The following is a 27,761-nucleotide window of genomic DNA, read 5'->3' as shown; positions in this document are numbered from 1 at the left end:
TTCCAAGACTAACTTAACTTCACTTCCAGATTCTTCAAGATAATCCTTGGTTCTCAAACATAAATAACATTGCATAGTAATGTTGCATCACTCTTTTTGGTCATGATTTTCAATCATCTTTAATCAACTTGTTTATATTGTACATAGCCCATTAGTCTTCATTATTCTTTAATTCTGCTTGGTAGTTTAGTTGGATTGTTTTAGCATAGTAAAGAGTTTGTTGATTGAAATATGTTTGACTTTGAGTTGACTTATTTTTGTTAATAAATTCTTGTATTTTGAGAAATTGTGTGAATTCATTCCATGTGAGTTTTGCTGTTCAATAATGTCAGAGTTCGTCTCACACCTTTCTATTTTGTCCTAATACCATCGCCTTACTGGGCTGGTATTCACAGGACAACCCTTAACAGATTGAAATATTATTTGATAAAATGTTAAAATATTAATATTAAATAATATTCTCAGATTCATAATCACAACAACAGAGTCCACATATATGTATCTAATGTAAATATGTTTATCTGAGCATAAATGCAGCTGTTCTGTTTCTGGCCTTAGAGGTTTCTTGAAATTAGGTAAGTGTCATGAAGACCAAGGACGCAGCAGATAAGTCAGGGAGGAAGCTGTGGAGAAGTTTAAAGCAGGGCTAGGTTCTAAAACAATATCCCAAGCTTTCAACATAGAGCTCTGTTCAATCCATCATCTGAATCTAGAAAGAGAATGGACCAGACCTACCAAGATATGAAGAGCATTATCCAGAGATGCAGCCAAAAGGCCCATGGTAACTCTGTGGGAGCTGCAAAGTTCCGAAGCGCAGGTGGGAGAATCTTTTGACAATGAGTAATTAACTCCACAAAATCAGGCCTTTATGGAAGGGTGACAAGAGGAAAGGCATTGTGGATAAAAAGCCACAACTCACATGCTTCTCTTCCTGCTCCTTTTCACTCTGCATGTTAATCCTTCTCAAGCGTACCGATGGAAGCACATGGATGCTTTCAGGTTTTCTTAAAACAAAACTCCTCACATGCTGTAATCATTAATACTGCCAAAATTACTACAGCATTCAAGCAACTTGGAGGTGGAGTTGGAGGTTTCATCATAGACATAAAGCAGGAAAACCGTGGGACATCCACTTAGGCATATTTTTCCTTGACTACATAGCAATTCTCTAAGCTCCTTCTGGATGTTTGTAGTTGCAATCACCATGTCAAGAGCGAATGAACAGAAAAACTGTTGCAGATATTTTTTTTGCGCTTTAGAGTCAGCGAAGTGGGTGTGAATTCATTGCAACAGTCAGGGTTCGTACAGGTGCTTGAAATCCTTGAAATGCTCAAATTTTAACAAGGTATTTTGAAGGTTTGGAAAGAGCTTGATTTCTGTATAAAGTCCTTGAAAGTGCTTGATATTCGAACTGCACAGTTTTGTAATAAAGAGCTCTGCAACCGTTTGATTAAAAACCTCAATTTGATATTTTCATGTTAAAGGCACAAAATAGAGAGCCATTATTTTTGCCATTAATGAAGTCTCAGAAAGCCTGGCTTAGAGAGGCTTTGTTCCTTTTCGTAATACCAGCATGTGAGCAGTAGGCATCACCTGATAAAAAAGACCAGCCACTAGGCCGGCAGCGTCCTCTGGCATAGCAATGAAGCAGACCTACTATGAGCGTGTAGCTGTGTCTTGCTAGTTGACGGGAGAAAACAGCAGGCCAGGCGATTTCAATGACCGCTAGTTTGAAAAGGCTAGATGAAAAAAACATGGTTGAAACAAGGAGAAAATCTTCAAGTAGGTTCCTGCAACTTATGCAAGAAGGACCTGGAGCTTTATGCAAAGGGAGAGTCGGTGCTCTCGATCGGTAAGCCGTAGTAGCGGGAGGGAATCTTAAATTTAGGCTAATTTACAACTTTGCAGGAAAATTGCAAATTGATTATTTAAAGAATGGATATAGCTAGGGTTTTATGTCATCTACAGTACTTTAAAATGTGCAACAACAAAACATTTTATTGAAAATGCTAGTAAAGGTGGTTGGCTAAGGGTTTAATTATGCAGAACATAGCTGTGACTCAGCAATGTTCCGCCATATGTGCTGTGCCTCTGTTGTCTTTTGGGCTACTTCTGTCTTTTTATCTCCAAAGTGTGGTGCTGGAGAAGTTTATAATTTTTTTTTTTTCAAAATGCTTGAAAGGTGCTCAGGTTTTACTGTGCGAAAAGTGTATGAGCCCCGAACAGTGTATTTGGGGACCCAGCAGTGTTCACTTGGCTTGTCATTGCTTGGCAACACAGAAAGTGCCATAAGTTTCCTTCCTTTGACTCTCCCACAAGCACGATACTTGTTAACAGTTGATAAAATATATGAAATTATCTTGCAGGCTGGACACTATTGTATTGCGGCTCCTGGGCCTTGACCATGGCATATCTACTTTAGATCGAATCCTGCTGAGAATCTTTGGCAAGATCTAAAAGCATAGATGTTAACGGATGCTCTTCATTCAGTGTGACTGAGTTTGAGCTATTCTGAAAAGAATAATGGGCAAAAATTCTAATTCTCAGTTAAAATTCAGTCTCAGTTACAAGGATTTACTATTTTCCTTCAGACAAAATGTGACAATGTTCAAGGGTTGCTAATACTTTTTCAACGCGCTATAAGCACCAAGAGGGAATAGTGATTTTGGATGTAATTTGGTATCAGTGATGGGTAACTGGTAGAGAGGGCAACAAGCTGGAAAGGACTGTAACACATTGCTTTACTGGTGATGCCATTTATGACCCAAGGTTCCTATTCTATCCATTTCAAACGCCAACACACAATGTGTCATCCTGCAAAATGTTTTAAAGAGTAAACCACAAATCCACAATATAACCACCTGGTGTCATGCAAAATCACAATGTGGCCGACTATTAATAACACTGCATTATGAATCTATGAGGCGTCCTTAGGGTAAAGTCAGTCAAAGTTTTAACTGACTGTCAGACACTGCTTGCAACCATTGTTTGCCTCATGATGCCGCCACTTCTGCCTGCTCTGGAGCTAGATGGAGCAAGATGCATGCAAAATGAATCATTGTCATACCTTTCATGCACAGCTCTACATGGGTACCAAATGCTACCCGAATCAGAACTTTCATACCTTGGTCCTTAACGAGTGTGTCAGGGAATGCTCTTAATCAGTTAAGGAGTTACAAAGTTGAAGTAGGTGTTGGTTGATGAAGTGTTGTTATATTTAGTTTTCTGCCATTTGAAATGATAAGCTATGTTTCTGAACAACAAAGCAACAGAGGCTAACGCTGTGAGAACGATTATGAAAAAGTTCAATTATAAAAAATAAAATCTCAGCAATCAAAATCAGGCAGAAAATTCTGTTGATACGCATAATAACTGTGTAAAATAGCTTTTATGGAAAATCAGTCCAACATTTATCAAACAAACAGGAGCTGTGGTGAACTATTGTGAAATGAGTTTGCTTTGATTATAAATGTCAGGGTGCAGGTAGGAGGCTTTCCTCAGCCTTTTACTTAGCTTGTATCTGAGCATCCCAGAGAGAGGCGGCTTGTTCGGCTGCTACATGAATAGAGTATTGAACACCTCTGTGACTTATTATAAGTCTGCTACCAAGATCTTTAGCCCCTGAATGGCCTTAAAGGACATTAAATATCATATTGTATGAAAAGTCTTCAGAAACACCAAGAACATTATATCATATTTACAACCTGCGTTCTACTAAATACAAATTTTGAAAGCAAAAAATATGTTCAAATGCCCTTATTTTTCCGTTTTACTGTACACACCTGATGCAAACTCAAGATGCTTTGCAGTGTCATCATAAACAATCTGTAAGTGATGGTTCAATACAGCAGGAAATTCCAGCTTGTGAAAGAATGAAAGAGAGTGGAAGCCCACAAAGGCTCTGACCCCTTTGTGCCGCTTCTGAACCTTGTTTAGTGTAAATGGAGGAAGAAAGGGATCGGGGGGAGCTCACCCAGGTGTTACCGACTCATTAGAGGCAGCAGGATCAGATGAAGCTCAGATCAAACACACATTGGCGATTTTCAGAAAACAGCAATCTTCACAGTGGAAATGTGTGCTTGTTCAGTGTGATGCACAGAAACTACAATAAACAAGTCTGCTAAAGGGACAAAACCCTTATCACGCTCTTATAAATAATGATAATGATCTAATGGTTGAGACTGGATCAAGACATCCTCAATTACTGCTCATCTATATATACTGGGCTTTAAATTATTTAATGAAGCACCCCAGAGACCGAGAAATGAAAATAACTTACTTTTATTACAAAATGTTTTTGATTGAATGAACATAATCAGTGGAATGCTGATCCATACAATGTGTGGACTAATAAGCATGTTGATCACACCCTATTTTTTATGTATATTTTCTGATTTCAAGCTGTATAAACATGACTGTGCATAATTAATAGGCAGCTACTCAGGCAAGATGGGTCAACATGAGATTTACTTTTTAAAGTCTAACACCTTAAAAGTGGCTCTAGGGACGTGGAATGTCACCTCGCTGGGGGGGAAGGAGCCTGAGCTTGTGCGGGAGGTCGAGAGATATCGACTAGAAATAGTCGGGCACGCCTCCACGCACAGCGTGGGCTCTGGAACCCATCTCCTCGAGAGGGGCTGGACTCTCTTCTACTCTTGAGTGGCCCACGGGGAGAGGCGGCGGGCTGGGGTGGGTTTGCTTGTTGTCCCCCAGCTCAGCCGTCTCGTGTTGGGATTTACCCGAGTGGATGGAGGGTGGCATCCCTGCGCCTTCGGGTTGGGGACAGGTCTCTGACTGTCATTTCGGCCTACGGGCCGAGTGGTAGTGCGGAGTACCTGGCCTTCTTGGCGTCCCTGTTGGAGGTGCTGGATAGTGCCCCTCCCGGGGACTCCATTATTCTGCTGGGACTTCAACACCCACGTGGGAAACCACAGTGACAAATGGAGAGGCGTGATCGGGAGGAATGGCCTCCCTGATCTGAATCCAAGTGGTGTTTTGTTATTGGACTTCTGAGCTAGTCACGGATTGTCCATAATGAACACCATGTTCAAACATAAGGGTGTCCATCAGTGCACTTGGCACCAGGATACCCTAGGCAGGAGGTCAATGATCGACTTTGTTGTTGTATCATCAGACCTTCGGCCGTATGTTTTGGAGACTCGGGTGAAGAGAAGGGCTGAGCTGTCCACTGATCACCACCTGGTGGTGAGTTGGATCCGCTGGAGGAGGAGAAGGCCGCACAGACTTGGCGGGCCCAAGCGCATAGTGAGTATTCTGCTGGGAACGTCCGGCGGAGCCCTTGGCCAGGGATGTATTCAACTCTCACCTCCGGGAGAGCTTTGACCAGATTCCGGGGGATGTTGGAGACATAGAGTCCGAGTGGACCATGTTCTCCGCATTTATTGTCGATGCTGCTGCCCGTAGCTGTGGCCGTAAGGTCTGCGGTGCCTGTCGCGGCGGCAATCCCCAAACCCGGTGGTGGACACCGCCAGTAAGGGACGCTGTCATGCTGAAGAAGGATTCTTATTGGCTGTGGTTGGCTTGCGGGACTCCTGAGGTGGCTGACAGGTGCCGTGAGGCCAAGCGTGCCACGGCCCGGGCGGTGGCAGAGGCAAAAACTCGGGCCTGGGAGGAGTTCGGTGAGGTCATGGAGAAGGACTACCGGTTGGCCTCGAAGCGATTCTGGCAAACCGTCCGGCGCATCAGGAAGGGGAAGCAGAACTTCGCCAACACTGTTTACAATGGCGGTCGGAAGGCTGCTGACCCCGACTGGGGACATTATCGGGCGGTGGAAGGAGTACTTCGAGGATCTCCTCACTCCTGCCATCATGCATTCCCTGGTGGAAACAGAGGCTGGGGACTGGGGTTGGACTCTTTCATCACCCAGGCTGAAGTCACCGAGGTGGTTAAAAAGCTCCGCGGTGGCAGGGCTTCGGGGGTGGATGAGATCCGCCCTGAGTACCTCAAGTCTCTGGATGTTGTGGGGCTGTCATGGTTGACACGCCTCTTCAACATTGCATGGCAGTCGGGGACAGTGCCTCTGGACTGGCAGACTGGGGTGGAGAGGGTGTGTTCCAACTACAGGGGGATCACACTCCTCAGCCTCCCTGGTAAGGCCTACGCCAGGGTATTGGAGAGGAGAGTCCGGCCGATAGTCGAACCTCGGCTTCAGGAGGAGCAGTGTGGTTTTTGTTCCGGTCGTGGAACACTGGACCAGCTCTATACACTCTACAGGGTACTCGAGGGTTCATGGGAGTTTGCCCAACCGGTCCACATGTGTTTTGTGGACCCGGAGAAAGCATTTTTGGCCTGTGGGACTCCAGAGGCAGCTGATGGGTACCGGCAGTCCAAGTGGCATGCGGCTCGGGTGGTTGCTGAGGAAAAAACTAGGGTGTGGAAGGAGTTTGGAGGGGGGGTACACCACCAAGTGGGGAGGGTGTGCTGCTGACATCAACTCCGGACATTGTGGGTCATGGGCAGAGTACTTCAAAGACCTCCTCAATCTGACCGGCACATCTTCTACTGAGGAAGCGGTGCCTGGGGACCTTGGGGTGGGCTCTCCAATCTCTGGTGCTGAGGTCACCGAGGTGATTAAATAGCTCCTCAGTGGTAAGGCCCTGGGGTTGGATGAGATTTGCCCGGAGTTCCCTACGGCTCTGGATGTTGTAGGGTTGTGTTGGTTAACGCGACTCCGCAGCATTGCGTGGGCATCGGGGGCAGATCCACTGGATTGGCAGACCGGGTTGGTGGTCCCCCTATTCAAAAAGGTGGACCGTAGAGTGTGTTCCAACTATAAGGCAAGGCAAGGCAGGTTTATTTATATAGCACATTTCAGTAGCAAGACAATTCAAAGTGCTTCACATGAAGGAAAAAAAATAAAAAACATAATAGGCAAAGTACATTACAGTGACATAAAGGTAATTAAAAATAGAGAATAGAATGATGGATGAGAAAATGAAAGGAAAGTTGGACTGAAAACTAATAATGTTTAGATGGCACAGTCAAAGGCCACTAAACAAATAAGTTTTTAATCTTGATCTGAAGCAACTTAGGGTTTCAGCGCTTTTATAGTTTTCTGTATAGTATAGGGTACCAGGCCCTTTGATACGGGCTGAAAGGTCCCCGAACGACGTGTCAGAGCTTGATCCGCATTGCCAGCAATAAGCCAAACTTGTTTCCGGTGAGGGTTGGACTCCGTCAAGGTTGCCCTTTGTCACAGATTCTGTTCATAACATTTATGGAGAGAATTTCTAGGCGCAGCCAAGGTGTTGAGGGGATCCGTTTTGGTGGCCGTAGGATTGCGTCTCTGCTTTTTGCGGATGATGTGGTCCTATTGGCTTCATCAGCTCGTGACCTACAGCTCTCACCGGAGCAGTTTGCAGCCGAGTGTGAAGCGGCCGGTATGAGAATTGGTGCCTCCAAGTCCGAGGCCATGGTCTTGAGCCAGAAAAGGGTAGAGATCCTTCTCCGGGTCAGGGGGAAGGTCTTGCCTCAAGTGGACGAGTTCAAGTATCTTGGGGTCTGGTTCACGAATGAGGAAAAATGGAGCGGGGGATCGACAGACGGATTGGTGATGCGTCAGCAGTGATGTGGGCACTGTACCAGTCTGTCGTGGTCAAGAGAGAGCTGAGTCAAAAAGCGAAGCTCTCGATTTACCGGTTGATCTACATTCCTACTCTCATCTAGGGTCATGAGGTCATAAGGTCATGACCGAAAGAACGAGATCATGGATACAGGCGGCCAAAATGAGTTTCGTCCGAAGGGTGTCTGGGCTCTCCCTTAAAGATAGCGTGAGAAGCTCGGTCATCCGGGAGGGACTCAGTAGAGCCATCGATTCTCCGCGTTGAGTGGAGCCAGTTGAGGTGGCTCGGACATCTGGTTAGGATGCCTCCTGGATGCCTCCCTGGTGAGGTGTTCCAGGCACGTCCCACTGGGAGGAGGCCCAGAGGAAGACCCAGGACACGCTGGAGGGACTATGTTTCTAAGCTGGCCTGGGAACGCCTTGGGATTCCCTTGGACGACCTGGCCCAAGTGGCTGGGGAGAGGGAAGTCTGGGTCTCTCTGCTTAGGCTGCGGCCCCCGTGACCCGACCCCAGATAAGCGGAAAACAATGGATGTGGATGGAAATATAACAATGACTCTTGTAATGTTAATTGTAAAAATTTCAGACAAAAATTTAACATAAAGTGTCCCCCCCTCATGGAGAGTTGTCCCTCTCCATAAAAACCAACATCACTATATTTCTTAGAGACGCACTAATCAGATTTTTCAGTCCAGGTTTCTGTAAAGCTCTTCCTGACATGCAGATATGGATCTTAGCTTATTCTGATTTCTGCTTAAGAACTGTTAAATTTAAAGATAAAAGAGGAGCATTTAAAACTGTTTTTTTTTTAGTCTAAGTGTTATGAACAGTTAATAAATATTTATACTGGAAGCATCACATCCTGAAAAAAAAAAAAACCAAGACAAGCAAAAACACCAAATCCACTTTTCCTTTAATCAGAAATTAAAAGGAATTTGGCAAGAATAATAAATGAACATCAAGCTCATTATTTAGTCAATTCAAACTCTAAGACCTGTAATACTTTTAATTTTTTTCCTGAACTATGTGTGGGAAAAAGTCTGTCTTTTTGGATTATCCACATAGCTCTAAAATGATGCAGAAAGGGGAATTTCACTGTGATCATTAGTATAAACAATCCCACCTGGGTGCCACAAGACTTCAGTCTCTCTCATAAAGTGGTTGAACGCTGGCAGCATGCTCCAGTATCAAACCTCCATCTCTCTCGAAGCTGTGAAGCACTGGCACAATGTTTTTGCCTTGGGGATCATTTCAAGGAGGGCTTAATCTGCCTTTCAGGAAAGGCCTTCCTGGTGGCAGAGTGTGCTTGGCCGGATGCAGCTATCTGCAAAAAGGAAGGACCTTCGGGCAAAATCCACATCGGAATGAAAAAACAATCTCTTACTCCAGGACGGCAGAAATAAAACAGGATTGATGAACACAAACAGTCATGCAGGAGCAGTTTATCCGACAGTCATACAGACGGTGTCTGCTGTGTCTCTAGCTTCTCAGCTGTCTTCCTGAAGTCCATATAATGTCAGAAAGAGCACATCAAATCAGTAGCCGTTAGGTAACATCTAAAACTATGCTTATCAAGAAGGGAGTAATGTCCAACACAGATTCAGAGAAAAATTATATGGAGTCTTTCAACATTAAATAACAAACATAAAAAAAACATAAGAAGAGAACATGAATGTTTTTATAGCAAAAAAATTCAATTCAATTCAAAAATACTTTATTAATCCCAAAGGGAAATTGAATATTGAATATATATTGAAATATTATGGCATGAGGATTTAAAGAGAATAAAAATCACATCATTAAATAAAGCATTACCACAAAAAATGGAGTAATTAAAACCTCAACTTTTCATAAAAGTAATTCCACATTCTGAATTTTTCAGCTAGCAGGAAAGAATAATCTGTCACTTCCTGTCAAAATCTGAGCCTGTAAAGAAATCAGAGTTTCTGTGGTTTAAAACCCAACATTCTGCATGTGACTCTGAGCATGACCTGAAAGGGGAATAATGTCCCAACTTTGGAATATGTCTATGCTACAATGGTTAGAAACCTTGTTTCTCTTTTTGTCCCATGTTTCTGTTTTAAGTCTGAAATAAAATTACTTAAGAAAATCTAGGCAGTGAAGGCATCGGGCATTTCCACTCAGAAGGATTACATATTTCAAAAAACTGTGGATCCGATTTCTGCCTATATCTAGAGCTATGCCAGTTACAACCTGGTACCTTTTGAGGTTTTTTTTTCCTGACAGCCACCACAAGTTGAAGGAGAAATCAATCATAACTCGACCTGTTTGCAGCTCGATGCTTTAATCATCTCCTGTTGAGTAAATGCTGGTATAATTCCTGTGGAGTTCATACAGACGTCATAGAGAAACAAGCACTTTTAGATTTTGACTTGCCAAAGTGGATTTCTTCTGTAGCTAAAACTAAATAGTGCTTGATTGACTCTCAGCTGGCAGGCTGTTCAGAACTGACTGACCTTATTCATGTTGAAATGGTAACAGATGAAGTACGTCGGGAAGCTTTCTGACTGGCAGTCTGAGCTGGGAATCAGTGCCTGATATCACAAACTGAGCAAAGTATGAAAATTGCTGAGGCCAAGCACATTTTCCCACAGATTGTTTGGCATGCTTTGAAATGTGAAATTCTTCTTTCATTCACAAAATGTTGGTGCCATGAGTTGGCCATCTGCTCATCCTTCTCTACAGTCAGCTCGCTCATGACTTTTGTAGAAAATAAATAAACCATGACACAGGCTAAAAGCAACGCTTATATTATAGTTCTGAATTTGTTCCTGTTATGAAATGAGACACATCTTTCAAAGGATGATAAAAAGTATAAAAAGAGTAGAAGATAAAAAAGAAATCTTTCTGTATTTACACTATATAAAAATAACATATCAAACGTAATCAGTGAAAAAATCTTTATCTGCATTACAGCAATCGAACCCTTCTTATAATTGTTAATCAAAAAGTTTCCACTGGTATTTGGTAATGAGCTCCAAGTCTTTGAGGTTGAAAGGCCTCCTTGCCATCACCCTATTTTTTAGCTCCCTCCACATATTCTCTTTAAAACATCAAGTCAGAAGAAACGTGTGAAACTTTTAAAAACATTACTTTAAACTTAGATCTGCCAGGGGTATGAATAATTGTGGGCTTAACTGTTTTTTGACCGTTGCTAAACCATATCCATCAGGAAAAGGATGGAGGGTTAGGTTAATTGGTCACTCTAACATGCCCTTAGGTGTATGAATGGTTGTGTGTGGCCCAGTGATGGACTGGCGACCTGTCCAGGGTGAACCTCTTGCCCATAGACTGCTGGAGATAGGCACCAGCTTCCCTGCGACCCACTATGGAATAAGCGGTAGAAAATGACTGACTGACTGATAATTATGTTAAAATAAATTTTCACCTTATTTTATGTAATTCATTTCAAGATTTATTTGATTTGCTTAAAGATTTATTTATTTCATAATGCAGTTTTATTTCGTGACACTTTTATTTTGTAAAGCTACTTTACGTATTTCACTGACTTTTACTTTTTAACGCCGTTTTTCATTTTAAGCTCTTTTTATTTCATGTCCTTATATCCAAATGAGGGGGCGGAGTTTTATCTGCTGGGTGGCTCTGGGACAGCAGGGCCGAGCTGAGTTCGTGGCTGTGGCCGGCAGAAGACACCATGCCGGAGGAAGCCAGGGGATTCTGCAAGGATGCCAGAAGGTGCCAGATCGCCTGTAAAAGCCTGCCACCGATTATTGGCAAACGGGATGTCATTATTGCTATAGGATGTTACTTTTAAATGATGATGTCTTTATTGGTTTTTATTTAATAAATAGCGTTAGACCCAAAACATAAGGTGGCTGCATTTACTTGAGATTGGAAAGAAATAGCACTATGTGTAGCCTATGTATGAATGACGTGCTGAAAGAATGACAAAGGCTTATTGCACAAACAGTCGGTTTATTATAGAATAAACTCACAGAAAATTATAAATAAATGCTTAAAAACACGCTGGCACTCTATGGACGTCCCTGGCCACGAGGCTGCCACAGGGTGCCACTAGGATCCCAGACCGGCTATAAAAGCCTTTAACATGCTTCCACAGCGGCTGCTGCTGTTTTTGTGAAAGCCAATGCTGATTATCGGCAAATGGGATGTTGTTATTGTTACTATTGCCTATTAGTCAGTAATTACTTTCAAATTATGATGTCATTATTGGATATTATTTAATAAACAGCGTTATGGAAAATAAATAGCACTATGTGTGTGTATGACGTGCTAAAAGGATGACGAAGACTTATTGCACAAATAGCTTCCACAAAAACAGTGGCAACCGCCGTGGCAGACTTCTACGGCCGGTCTGGCACCCTCGCAGAATCCCCTGGCTCCCTCTGGTATGCTGTCTTCTGCCGGCCACTGTCACGAATTGAGCTCGGTCCTGCTGTCCCAGCGCCGCCCCACAGATAAATCTCCGCCCCCTCATTTGAATATAAGAACATGAAATAAAAAGAGCTTAAGATGAAAAACGGGGTTAAAAAGTAAAAATCCTTTAAATACGTAAAGTAGCTTTACAAGATAAGTGTCACAAAATAAAACTGCATTATGAAATAAATAAATAAATCTTTATGTAAATTAATCTTGAAATGAATTATTTAAATTTATTTTAACATAATTATTTTGTTTTATTTCATGGGGATATTTATTAATAATTTATCAATAGCAGTATTTATTTAATTTTGAATGAACTGGCTCTTCATATGAACCTGAGTATATAATTTCGAGTGTATACTTATGTTTTCCCCCCCTTGTTAAGATTAATATATTCTTCAATTTTTTCCCCCCTCATTCTTTTGTCTGTGTTCATTATTCACATTCATCAGGCTCCAGAAAGAACTTTTCTTCTGCGTTCCAGTTAGTTGTGTTACTGTCATGTTCTGCGGCTGAAGTGGACCAAAGTACAGACAAGAGCTGGGCAGCAGCATGTTAAAGGAAGGCTTTATCTTTATTCATAGGCTTTCCAAAAATGTAGCAAAATCACTGCAGGAACTTTACATGAGTCAAGTCCAAAAACTTACATGAGTTCTAATAACAGGAGCATAGCACAAACAGAACTTAACCAGAGGTTGTGAATGGGAGGAACCAGTGAAGGACAATGAAACTAGACCAACTAATATACAGAGGGTAACAAAGGGCAGGTAATCAAAAGAACTAGTAACAGGTGTGACATGGAAGCAGGGAGGCTAAAGGAACAGGTGAAACTAATACAAAGACTAAAGCATGGGAGAAGGGACTAATTAACACTACCTAAGCAAAACTAAAACAAAATGGCACAAACCAATAAATATCTTCCAGTTCAAATTAAGATAAATTACTGCATAACTGTAATTCAAACATTTTGAACCTTTTTCATTAAACTCCTCAAATAAAAACTATCAGACTCTTTTCTTATTTTTAACTTAATGTTAAAAACTCTGAAAAACTATTTTCATTCTACTCCATAAAACCTCCTTATCCCACAGTTAAAGGAGAAATGGGACTCCATGTATTAATAAAACTACATTTTAGATTTTTTTTTTTTTACTCAGTAATGCAACAAACTGGCTGTTAAAAGCCTGAAGGTCTTTTTGTTATGGTTCTGAGTTGTGTTCCTTTCAATGGCATTGCATACCATAAGGAATATAATGCTTGGGCCTGTGCCTGAGGCTGTTTAAGCAGTAACCTGTCCTGTACTTCATGTGCAGATTTTATTCACTAATGGTTAGGCCTTTAGGAGGAAAATAATCCTTTGGCTTTGTTAAAACATACGGCATATTATGAGTCTTTAGTAGTGCTCTGCTGAATAATAAGGCTTATAAAATATTATAAAAGGGTTTAGACCACAACTTTAATGTAGTAATCAGTGTGGATTGCCAGAGGAGGTAAATAAATCACAATCAAAGTTGTGTTCATGTTTCTAGCTAATCTTTTTAAAGCTCTTCATGTTTTGTTTCCATCTTTTCAGCAGCGTTCACAGAGCGCATGCCTGCCTTCACCTTCCGATAAAAAGTTAAGTTATTAAAAAGCAAACACTTTGAAAAATCAATTTTCTTTTGTCTAAAAGTTACTACACTTTTAGAAAAACATGAAAACTCAACATTTTCCACTTAATAAAGAAAGAAGCAGTTGTATGAATGTTTACACTTTTTTAAAACTCACAATTAGGAATTAAAAACACTTAAATGCTGACAAAGTTTTAAACATACTAAAGATTTATCCTGAGAAACCAAAAGTCAGGGAGTCAGACAAAAGACGGGAGCCTGCTGGGATCAAACCTTTGAAAACCAAAGCATCAACTCCCGTAAAAAAAACATAAAATAAAATGTAAAAAAGGTGTGATGAAGCAGACTTATGAATTATTGTTTGGATCTCTCTGTGGAATTTTTGTTCTGCAGAACTCCTCAGTAACACTGAGCTCTAGCTGGTGGGATGAAATGCTCAATCAAGTGGAGACGAGCAGAGAGCCGCAGCCCTCTTCCCTTATTCATGAAAAGTCTAATCTGAACAGAGGTGGATGTTTAAGCAAAATCTGCTTCTTATTTATAACATTTATACATTTAGTTATTCATTTAATTCAGTCAGTCAGAAAACGGAAATTCAATTCCTGGAGGATGAACTCAAATATTCTAAATAACGGTACAATTAAAGAAAAACTGCAATTTGAAATTGGATCCTACTTTGATCTTAATGATAATGGGGAAGTGACACCAACAATACTGTGGGATGCATTAAAAGCTGTGACAAGAGGCAGGATAATATCAATTTGTTCTTATGAGAAAAAATCTAGACAGAAGAGGTTCAGAGAACTGGAAGAATTGAAAAAACTACAAAACGAACACTCATTAACTTTGAAAAAAGAAATTAAGACAAAAGTTTTAGATGTAAAGAGAGAAATAGATTAAATAAATAATGTTGAAATACAGAAAAAGCTTCTTTTGACTAAGCAACGTTACTACGAGACAGGTGGGAAATCACTAAGGCTCCTAGCATACAAATTAAGAAAGCAACAGGCAGACAGAAATATTCATAAAATACGGAACCCCTCAACAAAACAGTTAGAAACAAGTCCTGAAGGAATTAAACAATGTTTCCAAAAGTTTTATGAACACCTATACACTCAACCTCAAACAGCAAATGATCGATAAGTCTTTAGACTCAATACACCTGCCTAAGGTTACAGATAACCAGAATAATCAATTAACAAGCAAGATAACATATGAGGCGGTAAAAGAAGCAATCAAGAGATTGAAGGGGGGGAAATCTCCAGGACCAGACGGCTTCACCCCTGAGTGGTATAAATCCATGCAAGACCTCTTAATCCCAACTCCGGTCAGGGTGTTCAATTGGGTGATGGAAAAGAATGAAATTGCCCCCTCATGGAGAGAGACAATAATTTCGGTTATTCCTAAAGAGGGAAAGGATAAATCAGAATGTGGGAACTACAGACCTGTAAGTGTTCTAAACATTATGCTCAAAGCGCTTTACACTAGAGCCACATTTACCCAATCACACACACGTTCATACACCGATATGCAGATCGGTAGGCAACTTGAGGTTAAGTGCCTTGCCCAGGGGCACATTGACATACAGCAGGAGGAAGCTGGAATCAAACCCACAACCTTCCGATTGCAAGATGACTACTCTTCCTACTGAGCCACAGTCGCCTTCTAGGATAGTCAATTCGAATGAATGTTTTCCCACGCATGCTCTATTATTTTCAATGCCGTCCACTGAAAATACCTCCCAAACAATTTCAGGATTGGGATAGGTTAATATCTATATATCAATGGCGAGGGAAAAGAGCTAGGATCAAATACAAAACACTACATTTGAGGAAAGAAAAGGGGGGAATGGGCCTCCCATGTCTACGGGATTACTATTACACCGCCCGGATGAGGCCATTAGTTTGTATTGGTTCAGCATCCTACACATCAGGTTGGAAGGAATTGGAAGGTACCACTGTGAGGGGTATTCCAATAATGGCCCTCTTGACAGATGTTAAACTCCAGAGTGAACTGATGGCTTCAGAAGACCCCCTATTGGACTGTCTATTTTACCCCCTAAAAAGCGTAATTAAAATATGTAAACTAGAAGTCACATCCAGAATGTTGAGATGGTGCGGCTACGATTCTGATTTTGAACCCAACAAAAGTGATGACAGATTCAAGAGGTGGTCTTTTAGGGGCCTCACATGCTTCAATTCATTTCTTCACAAAGGGTCATTTAAAAGTTTTGAAGCTTTACAAGCTGAGTATGGTTTAGAAAAGCTGACTTCTATAGATACCTTCAAGTCAGACATTATTTTAACCAAATTCTGAAACAACCCTTGAGTGATAGCAATGCTGGATTTCTGGAGGTCTTCCGATCTGTTGGATGGGTGTGAGGACTTGTTATCACTCATGTAAAAACTTTGTGTTGCAAGGCACCTGCACTCCGCTTTGTTTTCTGCTCTGGTATGCCTTCCTCCCTGTGTGTGTGAGATCATCGTTATCTCCGTGAGAACCAGCCTCCTTTCAGTCACACACACACACACACACATACACCCTGTCTGAACTGTCTGTTGAACTGTGTATATAAATAAAGACATAGAGTGTCAAAACTATGTAGTTGCACTGCAAAGTGGGCAACCCTTGTCACAAATAAACAGAAACAGGCACAAAGTTCAGGCGGACGACCAGGGGGTCGTCCCCAGCAGGCACAGAGTTCCGGCGGGTGACCAAGCAGAGTAGATGACCCCCCAGAAACTCTGGAACTCCGGAGGCGTGGAGCCTGGCGAACCCTCAGAGGCTGAAGCAGAGCCAGGCGAACCCTCATCTCTGGGTTCAAAGGCCAGAACGAGGACAAAATGTTCCTTAAATCCCTCAGGAACAGGGTTCAGCTGCGCTTCCTCCTCGAACCCCTCGTCGCAGGGTTCAGAAGCCAGAACAAGGACCAGTTCCTCATTGAACCCCTGCAGGCTAGGAACAGGAGCTGATGCGTCGCAGACACCCTCAGTGACGTGAGCAGGAGCTGAGGCGTCACCGAGACCCTCGGTGGCGTGAACAGAGGCTGAGGCATCAGCCGGACCCTCAGTGGCGTGAGCAGAGGCGTCGCCGGGGCCCCCGATGACTTGAGCCGGGGCGTCCCTCTTACGACGTCCTCTACGCCGTGTGGAGGGGGTTGAGGCTGACTTAGGGTCAGGCGTCATCCCAGGCTGTGGTGTGTCAGGCCTGGAGTAAGGCTGAAGACCTGGCTGTGGACCTGACGTGGGCTGCTCTGCAGCAGCAGCAGCAAGAGCTCCCTGGAGTCCTGGCGTGGGCTGCTCTGCAGCAGCAGCAGCAACAGCTCCCTGGAGTCCGGACGTGGAAGGAGGTGGACGACAGTAAAACTGCCTTACTGCAGCCTCATAATCCCTCACCATCTGCCTGATTCTGTCCATCAGCTCAGGAGAGGAATACATGAGGCTGGTCCTCCTGAAGCTCTTTATCTGGCGTGCATAGAACCTCAAGCGCTTCTCCAGCTCGTCAGGTGTTGCCTCAGAACACCGGGCTGGAGCGAGTGCAGACGGCATGGGCGGAGGTGCAGCGAGCCTGGCAGACAGTGCTGTGGCAGACGAAGATGCGGGACTACTAGCTCCCTCACGTCGGCTGGCAGGGAAACCACCTCCTTGGCAGCCAAACCACAGGAAGGCGCTCCGCGTCGACGTCTCTTGCGGCGGGAGGAGGCCGAAGACTTCACTGCCGGACCAGAGTGCGTAGCCAGGGGAGCAGGCGGAGAACAGCGCTGAACCGCCTCACGCTCCATCTGCTCCAGCAGCAGTGGAGAGGGTAGAACCTCCAGGTCGGTCGGCAGATTCCTCATCGCCTCCTCCTTCTGCCGTTCAACCCAGCGATCCAAGGCGTCTGCCTTCAACGTGTCCGCGGGGTCCGTGGTGTGCGGAAACATTCTGTTATGGTTTGTGAGATATAGGACCCCATAATGCAGACCAGAAGGCAGCATGACGGTAAGTGCAAAAGATTTAATAACAAAAAATTCACTCACTACAGGAGGCAGGAACAAAACAAACGGGCAGGCAAGACAGGCATGGCATGATCAAAAAAACAAGACTTGGTTTGAGAAATGTTTCCGCCAAGAACAACTGAACAGGAGTGTATATATGGAAAGTAAACCAGGTGGAGCTAGAAGACAGATTAGTTTGGGCAGGTGAACCGAATAAACTTAATTGACAGACAGAACAAAACGTGGCTGCGGCAAAAACAGAGACTCTTGAAACTAGAAAAAACATGAAGCAAAAGCATAACCAGATCCACAAACCAAACTTGACAAAACATGAACAAGACGACAAAACTAAAGCATGACCAGGAAAATAACAGAAGCATGATTCAAAATCTAAGAAGAATAATAACAAAAGAACGAGTCAAAACCTTAACTGTGAAAAACATAAGAAAAAAACCGAAACCAAAAACCAAACAACCCCAGATCATAACAGTGGCTCGGATCTCCTCAGTGTCCGTCCAGGGACCATGGGGCAGGCCTGTGGGTCCTCACACTCGCTATTGCATATTTTTGTGGAGAAACCTTGTATACAAAAGCGCGTCCACACTCATACTCACAGGTGTTAAGCTTCAGGTGTTGACAGATACACAGATGTTCTATCTTGGGCTGCACCTCTCACTAAGTACATTTTACATTCAGAATTACCGTGTACTATTTTGTTAAAAAAAAAAAAACAGCTGCAGGTGTATAAGCAAGCAGGGTGTAATCTTGTATTCTCTTCATCCTTCTTTCTCTCCTCCACTTTCATCCTTTTTCCCCCATCTCTCTCTTTTTTGAGCTTCTTTTTTCCTTTTCATTTCAGTCTGTGTCTGTAACAATTGAAATATTCCCAAAGAAGTTTATAATAAAGTTTATTTTATAAATATCAAGCAGAGCTGTAAAGCATTAGCTGTGATGCTCTGCTTGTGAAAGTAAATCTGTTGGGCAATTTCTTGGCACTCAGACACAATTCTGAGCGATACTCTGCCAGACAGGACAAGGTAAAAAAACAAAAAAGAAACAAACTCTGACAGTTCTTGGGAAAGCCTGGAGAAGTGGTGAAGAGAAGGACTTTACCAAAGGAAAGTCCAGCTTCTTGTAAGGAAAATACGAAACAAACTGTGTTGACTGACCATTATTGAATTAAAGATTATTCCATAAACCAAAACAGACACTTTAGAGTTGAAGTTTCAGGGTGCAGGGTTTTAAAGGGCATTATGTTTCACATCATCTGTTTTACCATAAATAGTTGTTAAAACTGAGCCTCTGGGGATACGATCTGAAACAACGGCACAAACAGAGTGGGATTAGTGACTTTTAGCAACCAGACGCCGTGGGATTGAATCCCGTCAAACCACCCTTCATCCAAAACGTCACCTTTTCAATGTCACTGAAATTTTAAAATAATATTCTTAAATTTTGTTATAATTCTGGCACGTCTGCTCTACCCTGTCTCCCTGGCTGCAATCAGCAGATTAGATGCTCCTAGTGGCTGCTGCAGTGTAGTGCAATCTGTGGCGTGCCAAGCACCTGTGTCTTCCCTGAAATATACTGACTCTGACAAGCAGACGGTGCCAGATTTTTGAAAGCCATTCGTGTGAGTAGATATCCAGCGTTCCTTCCTGTCTGATCATTGTTCTTGACCTTGCCTTGCCTTTTGGATTTATGCCTGCTCCCTGTCAGACTATTTGGATTTTGGTTGTCGACCTTGTTTCCTGCATCTGGTTTATGCCTCTGCCTGCCCCTTGCCTGATGCCTCTTGTTCCTATCGTTGACCCTGTTTCTGTCCTTGGATTATTCAGCCTGGAGTCACTTCTTACCTGTGCTGTGGAGATCACCGCCTGCCACCCACTGAGGTTTCCCCTCTGGGTTTCAAGTTCCACTCAAGACAAAAGCAGGTTAGTGACTTTTCTGATCCCTGCAAAATCTGGAGAGACTACAAGTCACTGCCTCAGTGATTCCTGGAAGCTGTGAGGAGTGTTACCTGTGTGATGTTTTCCTGTGGCTGAATAAACCTTTTAAACTTTCAGTACTGTGTCTGGCTGACTCTTGGGTCCGCTTGTTTCTGATTCATAGCAAATTTACAGGATCAAATAGTGTTGAAAAAATGACTAAATTTGTAACAACACAAAATATTTAAATTAACACTGGAGTTTGCTGCCAAAGCAAGAGGTTTGTGTGGCATCTAGTGTCCACCAGTTCTTAAAATTCAAATTTACCATAAAATTACAAACTGATATAAATATAACATAAATAAGTTTATTTGTGACAATTGGATCTGCCCACAGAGAACATTAGAAGCTAAGAGTTTCTCACAAGAAGTCGACCACTTTGTTTTCTCCTGTGAAATATATGCAGATATTCCCACTACATCAGATGGTCGTCATTTATGTATCGCCGTTTAATTACTTTAAAATGTGGAAATCAAAGTAGACACAGTGAAATAAATCTTTTCTGATCTTCTTTTAAGTGGCTCTAGTTAATGATCAGTTGAGACATTTTACCTGGGACCATGAAGCAGAGCTCCAGAAACATCCTTCCACGACAGGTGAAAACCAGCATGTTTCTACACACACTGCTGGGTCCTCTAGACACAAGAAGTGAACCAGAACGTCCCTCTTACTTCCTTAGAGGACGGATCGTTTATCTCTTTAAACAAAATGATATCAGGGATTTATTCACCAAACTCAGTCAGAGAGGTGAAGGATTTGAGACAAAATTCAGACCTCAGGGAGAAAGCTGGAAATGTCAGAAAAAGACCCACACAGGATGTGGTTGATGTGAGCCCCGCCCCTTTAAACCGCGTTCTTCAATAAAAGAGTCATTTATTTATGAATAATGTCGTTTTTTCCAACAAAGGTCTCCTGAAGTCCAGTTTGCTCTGTTGAAACTGATCTCTCACTTTTAACCACACCGCTGTCTGACAAGGCCCCTCTTTCCATTGGTCCACCTGAGGATGACGTGTTTCCATGGAAACAGCTCTATTTCTGATATTTCCGACAACCAATCAGCATCAGCCCAGAGTTAACCCCTAAAAGCACAGGTTGTTGAGCGAGTTGCAGAAGTGTGCAGACCACTGCTCGCTCTGCAACAGGATGTTTTTCCTCCACTCTGTGAGCACACAGTTTAACACTTACGCCTACTTTTAAATCAAAAAACAGGAGCAATACTGGTACTGAGAAGGTTCCGCCGGTGACATGCTGAAGAGCAACTATGGTGGGAATGACAAAATGTAGTCAGATATTATTCAAAATAAGATATTTAGGTTTGGTTTTACAAAATAAAACCTGCTATGTTTACACATATGATTTTGTATGTATGTGCTGCAGACCCACATCATAATAGAACCTCTTCCTTGTTAGAAAAAAAAAAGTAAACAAAAAAAAAATGTTTTTATTGGTCTGATGTAAAATTCTAATCTTAAATGTCATGTTTTTATTAGCGGTAAGCTGAAAATCATAATCAACAGGCATAAAGGCTTGAAAACATCAGTCTGTGTGTAATTAATCTATAACCGTGTGTTTCACTTTGTGAAAAGAGTTACTGAAATAAAGTTTTCAATAATATCCTTATTTACTGAATATGAATGTATATTTGATGTAAACTTTTGACAGTGTAGAAAGGGAAAAAATACCTGTTCAAATGAAACATTAAAAGGTCCAAATCAATACACCAATCATGCCCAGAAAAGTTTGTAAAAGCACAAACAAATCTGAAATCATTAGGAAAAAACACTGAGTCGCTGTATTCATGCTTCTCTTATAGCCTAATATTTTTAAGACATGATCTTCCCTTGTAAAGAACAACACTCTCCATCAGTCAGCCTCCAACTTTCTGCTGCAGCAGTTGACAGGTCAGCTCTGCAGGATGGAAGCTTGTCATGCACCATTTCTTTTCAATTTCCACCCAACTTTATATATATATATATATATCTATATATATATCTATATATATATATATCTATATATATATATATCTATAGATATATATATATATATATATATATCCTAAAGAAAAGCCTAAATGCTCTTTGTTCTGAGTCAAGATGTATTATTATCCTGACAAATTTCTTCGTCATCAACACACTTGACAGAATGATAAAAGTGTATAAAGAGTTCAGTGTCTAACTGTGCATTTATAGGACAGAATATAATGGGCATTACAAAAACCTTTTTTTGTAGGAATTATCCAAATACTAAATAAATCAATGGCTCATGATAGAAAGTTACTAAGTTTTATTAATGAACTTTCAGCATCATCTCCCTGCACCTCCGCCTATCATGAGTTGGGGTTCAGCAGGGATAGCGGTTGTAGTTCTAGGTCCGGACACTTTGGTATGATCCCCCATTTTCAAACATGCAATTTTGTCTTCACGCTTCGTCACAAAGTGTAGCATTTTCTACGCAGTTGGAGTGAAAATAATAAGTCTTCAGGGTGACTTGTGTTTTTATGAAGCAATCATTCGACTGAAAAAATGCATATTGTAACTGACCTGGCTGGACCTGCTAATGGACTGGAACTCTCTGAGCAGCCTTACAGCACTGAGATTTATTATCACGTCACCTCTCTGGGTGTTTAAAGGAAGGCAGCACTGCTGCAAACACCAGAAAGTTTCTAAGATTCGAAGGAAATGTTGAATCTCAGTATGGAGTTACTAGCATGGACTACTATATTTTTATGGTGAATGAATTCAAGTCATAATAAAACATGAGATGAGTAATCATGAGTACCAAGAGGTAAACAGCACAGCTGTCACTGCAGAGTTTCATAATTAAAGCAGAGAATTAACTTGACAGCATTAAAGTTTTCATAAGAAAGTATAAACCTCAGAACACCAGCAGAAGACCCTATGAAGATTCTGGTCCAGGTTTGTGAGAGAATGTCATAATCCACGGTGTAACTGTGTTCATTGGGGCAATGTTGGTGTTTGCCCTGTAACCAGTGGGTTGCCCGTTCGTATGTGCCTGTGTATGGCAGCCTCACTTCTCTCAGTGCGCCCCAGGCTACATGGCAGCTGTGGCTACAATGTAGCTCACCACTGTCAGTGTATCAATGTGTACATTAATGGGTGAATGACTGATTGTAGTGTAAAACGCTTTGGGGTCTCTAGGGACTTGATAAAGCGCTATACAAGTGCAGGACATTTACCATTATTGTTAGAAATGTGTTGCCATAAAAATTTATTCCTTTAGGTTTAGTTATTTCTTGTTCTCTGGATTTTAGTTTGAATAGTATTAGTACCCCCATCCCTTGATTTGTAGTTGCCTTCATGTCTAGTTAACTTCCCTCTGCGTTAATTATTCACCTTCTCCAGGTCTACCTGTTTGCTCTCCTCCTCAGCTGTTCCAAATTCCCCTGATTAGCTCACCTGACTCAGATTACCTTCTCCACTCTTCCCTCAGTATACAAGCTCCATGGCTTTCATTGCTCATTACTGGTTCTTCTTGTTGCTCTGCCTGAGCTCCATGTCCTGTTGTCCTCGGTTTCTGTTTTATTATAACCTTCACCATGCTCATTCCAAGTTCGTGTCTATATTTTGTTCCTACTCCAAGCCAGCAAAACATGCCTCACTTCTTCACCAACAGGAAGGGAAAGCCATTACTACAAATGTAAAGGTGGCAAAGTTAGATTACAGTTTGAAAATGCATAGAGAGACAAAACAGTTGTATTTTTAAAGAAAAGTCCTGTGGTGTTTGTACGTAGTGGCCATCAGCACATTTGGAGGACAATAGGGGAAATCTCACAAGCCTGGGATCATCCAAACTGGGTGCGGCAGCATCATGTTGTGAGGGTGTTCGGCTGCAGAAAGGACTGGTCCACTTCACAAAATGAGGACAGAACATGTTGTGCAAATATCGAAGCAACATCTCAAGACATCAGCCGTAAAGTTAAAGCTTGGGCAAAAATTGGTCTTCTAAGTGGACAATGACACTAAACATACTGCTAAGAGCTGTTTGTTGTTATTGTTCTTCTTGTTTTGTGTTTTAAATGGTTCTTGGTTTAACATGTGCAGCAATTTGTTGCAGCTGTTAAAGACAACAAAGACAATGTTTTAGAGTGGTCATCAAGAAACATATAACTCAGTCCCAGAGAACATTTGTGAGCAGAACTGAAAATGTGTGTGTGAGCAAGGCGGCCTACAAACCGGACTCATGAACTGGTTCTGTCAGGACATTTTAGCATATGTCAAATATTTTTGGTAATCCTAATTGCCTTGAAAGAGGTTAGTCTAATTTAATTTTAGACAATGAGAATCCAAATATCAATTATACCAGTAACATTTCGATTTTCCCTGTCTGAAATTAAATCAGACTAACCTCTTTCAAGGCAGTTAGGACAGTTTTCATTCTTCCTCACAGGCCTCAAAATGCAGGCTTTCTAGAAACCCTCATGAAGGTTTCTAGAAAGCCTGCTTTTCGAGGTCTGTGAGGAAGAACAAAAGACTGTGAAATGAAGTCTGTTTCTATTGCTGAGCAGATCGTCACAATATTAAAAAACAACATCGCAATTTCCCATCTTCCTAATAATGTTCAGTTCTAGCAATGGTTTTAAAAATTATTAGAATTTCTCTTTTGGGAGGTTTAGGTCCAGTTACTTGAACTTTGCTGGATTTTCTTTTGTATCCTAGCAAAGATTTTATCCTCCTATAAAAATGTAAAAATGTGCAAATCTTTATCTTTAAGCTATCTCCTTATCCATGCTGCAGGCTTCGACAGCAAGAGGCATATGGACAACATTTCTTCACTGTGCTGTTTGCTCCAATTATGGAGCATGTAAACTTTATGTTCTGTATCAGTTTTTTTCAGTGGAAGGTACACCAGGCCCTGTTCTTCTGCATTCTGCTGTGTCTCTTTAATGGACAGAGCCACTGATGAAGCTACTACCATTGTCCTTGTAGACTGTCATTGTTACGCTGTCTATCAGAAAGTGCTCCTGGCCCACAGCTTCTGGTTTCTGCAGGGTATTTTTCCTGCATTCAGCCACTGCCACTGTTAACTGTGTGAACTTTTTTTGTTTTTCTCTCCCAGAGAATGCCAGGTCGATGCACCTTGCTTGGCTTCTTTAGACAACCTTTTTGCTAAATGACATTTTATGATTAGCCGAATTTGGCCGTATTTTAATAAAACTGAACTTCTACAATTTATAATTGGATTTATATTTGACTAGAAGATGTTAATATATTGGAATGAAACTGGTTTGATGTGATGTGATTCTAAATGTGATTCTATATAGCTGGATGTGAATTGGACTTCTTTTACAGTACAGTACCCTCTGATTAGGGCTGCACGATATTAGAAAAGTTATATTTTTCTGGTAAATATTGCTTTGGCGATATCAGTTGCAATATATATCAGTTTTCTTCTTTCCTCTCTTTCTCATCTGTGCTTCCATCATTCTGTGACCTTTAAACAATGTGAGCATCTGTCAAACATGTAAAATAACATTTCCTAAATGTTACTGACGACAGGGAATGATCCCTTCTTGGTTTTTATGTTTCCTATATTCAGGGTTCGTACACTTTCCCCACATTAAAATTCAAGCATTTTCAAGGTAAATTTTCTAACTTGTCCAGCACCACAATATGGAGAGCGCCAATTTACAAAACATGTGGTCTCAAGGAACTTTGAAAAGTCAATTAAATCAATCATACCAATTCACATTCAGGTACATACCTTTCAACTGATCCTAATTGGTAATTGAAGTTGGAGGATTTTTTGTTAAATGACTGTTTTGTTCACAGACCAGTTGAGTGTAGAGGGTGATCAGACTGAGGTCAAAGAAGTTCCCAAAATCTCGTAGAATCTCATCACAGCATTTTTCTTCAATTCTACCAGTTTCCACAAAGAGACGCACAGTAGTGATTTTTCGGGAGCTCATCTCTGATCCAGAACAGACAAGCTTCTCAAAAGAGGATACAGTATTTGAGTGGAGCCTTTTCAAAAAGCTTAGACACCATTGTCAGTAAAAACTGCTTGCAGTTCTGGCTGAACTCCAGCCTCACTCTCAGCATCTGGTTTCTTCTTCATGCGTTCTTCCAGGGCCCGCTGAGTGATTAATCCCACTTTCAGTTTGGTGAGATCAGTGTGGCTGTCTGTGTCAGCAAAGTCAACTTGCAGAACCTCTATTGTGGTTGCCGCATTCTTCATGACACCAGGCTTGATAATTGTTTTTCAATTAGACTCCTAAGCATGTTTGTGAGATCCCTGCTCATAAATGACAGCATGGGTTTGTCAGTCTAGTACAACTTCAGAAATATATTCCTTTCTCTTGCCACCATTATAAAGAAGTTCAACTTTGCTGGGAGTAAATCATCTTAAAAATGTTTCTGAGCAGTGCTGAAAGACTTAGTGCATGGTTCTTTTACAGTTTTTGCAGCATTGATGTACATCTTAAGACAAGGTAAAATTAGTAGAGTGCGCTCAGCAGCATCAATATTTTCCTGCCATTGATGACTGCAGAAGTCAAGGGGGAAGGATGAAGAACCAGTCAGTACTATGTAGTCCTCCCTATGAGCTGGTACATCTTTAAACAGCCATTTTTGGCTTGACGGGGCATTTCCCAGTTTCCTGTTGATGCGCACCCTGCTGTGAATGAATTATGTAGGATATGTAAACCACGACTCCCAACATTCAACATCTTTCTGCCTGTTTGTTAGTCAATGTTTTGCTGGACAGGAGAAAACAGCTACCAGTTTACATTTGGACCATCTTTGGACAACTGGATGCGGTTCTGGAGGCCGATATCTGAACAGACTTTTTCAACTCGATCATACATTTGCACTGCAGTGTGACGGCCCATGAAAAAAGAAGTCAGATATCTTGTGTTAACTTGATTGTCATTCCAGAATATCATGTGCATGTCAGGGTGGCTTTTCTTCACCTCGTTATCAAGACTTTCATCCAATAGAAGTACATATCCAGACTCTTTCTTGCCATTGGCCTTAATTAAGGAAGAAAAATGAGGAGCTATACCAAATGTGTAAACTGTTTTGCTATGTCAGGAAACATGGTTTGGAAGATGCCCCCTATATTTTCACATGACTTGTAAGATTAGTGGCTTGTAACAGCAAACATATTTCTGCTTGAAGTGCTGGATTAGAGCTGATGAATGGTTTGATTGTGCCTGTAGTCTTACTGATTATCTGATGTGGATTAGACAAACCACTACATTACAGAGATGCCATGGTTACTGATACTCCATTGGATGCTTCTGCTGAACTGACTCTGACTACATTGCTAGTTTCTGATATGGAGATGGCTGTGCGGCTTGGTCCTTTGATTGTCTGCTGAAAAAAAATCCCCCAGAGCAGGACCTGGACTTTTTTCCCTAAAAAGCACAAAAAAGGAAGAAAATGTCAGACAAGTTTTTTTTTTTTTTTTTTTATAATTGTAAATCTGCTTCACATCATAATGGCAAAATGAGTAAAAGCAAGCATATAAATGCATATGAAACTGCCTTAAATTGCTACTACAGATATAAAGGTTATACAATTTGATTTGTGACAGCAACTCAGTAATTTTGCTTTTTAAAACTATTTTATATATTTATTGGCCATTTGTGGTTATGATTTTTTGGAATGCTTGTTGTTTTCTAAAATGTGCTGTTTGATAACTGAATTTCCCTTTAGGAATAAAAAATGTTTCTATCATTACCAATTTTATGAACAAAATTACATTGAGGAAGCCAATTTGAATACAATATGGAAACAAACTGCACTGTACATACTGAAACAAACTACCAAACTACCTAGAGACAGTAAATATTATGTTCTTAAAAATATATTAATATGATCTACAAAATGTTATGTAAAGAAATTCCACATTTTTCATTTTCAAATACACATATAAAAAGTGGTAATTGCTATGTGTGCTGCAGTGAAATAACCAAGGCATTTGTTCCCATGTGTTTATCTACAGGAGCTTTCCCTCCAAGATGGCAGCTGGACCATGTCCACACAAGTTGTGATGTCATCGCAGAAGGATTTGTAATTAACCGCCTACACTGCTGCTCATTTTTTCACGGCTACTTTCAGATATATTCTCAGTCTCCCTGCAACCAGCACCAAAGTTCTGATCTCTGTATCTCTGTGCGTCTTTTCTGCATTGAGCCTAATAACCACGGCACACACAGC

General features: G+C 41.4%; 1 protein-coding gene and 1 long non-coding RNA gene across 6 annotated transcripts in view; both read right to left on the bottom strand.

Moving 5' to 3' along the window:
- doc2b (double C2-like domains, beta) overlaps positions 1-27,761 on the bottom strand; it is a 250,966-nt gene that overhangs the window by 187,142 nt on the left and 36,063 nt on the right. The window lies entirely within an intron of this gene.
- Positions 21,854-23,908, bottom strand: LOC124876469. The gene is made up of 3 exons (XR_007040313.1): positions 22,998-23,908; positions 22,122-22,243; positions 21,854-22,028 (listed from the first exon to the last, which is right to left on the bottom strand). It is a non-coding gene; the product is annotated as an uncharacterized LOC124876469 (long non-coding RNA).

This window comes from Girardinichthys multiradiatus, chromosome 11 (genome assembly GCF_021462225.1).
Source record: "Girardinichthys multiradiatus isolate DD_20200921_A chromosome 11, DD_fGirMul_XY1, whole genome shotgun sequence".
NCBI classification, from domain to species: Eukaryota; Metazoa; Chordata; class Actinopteri; order Cyprinodontiformes; family Goodeidae; genus Girardinichthys; species Girardinichthys multiradiatus.
The sequence above is the reverse complement of the archived record's forward strand: the minus strand, read 5'-3'. Positions and strand labels throughout refer to the sequence as shown.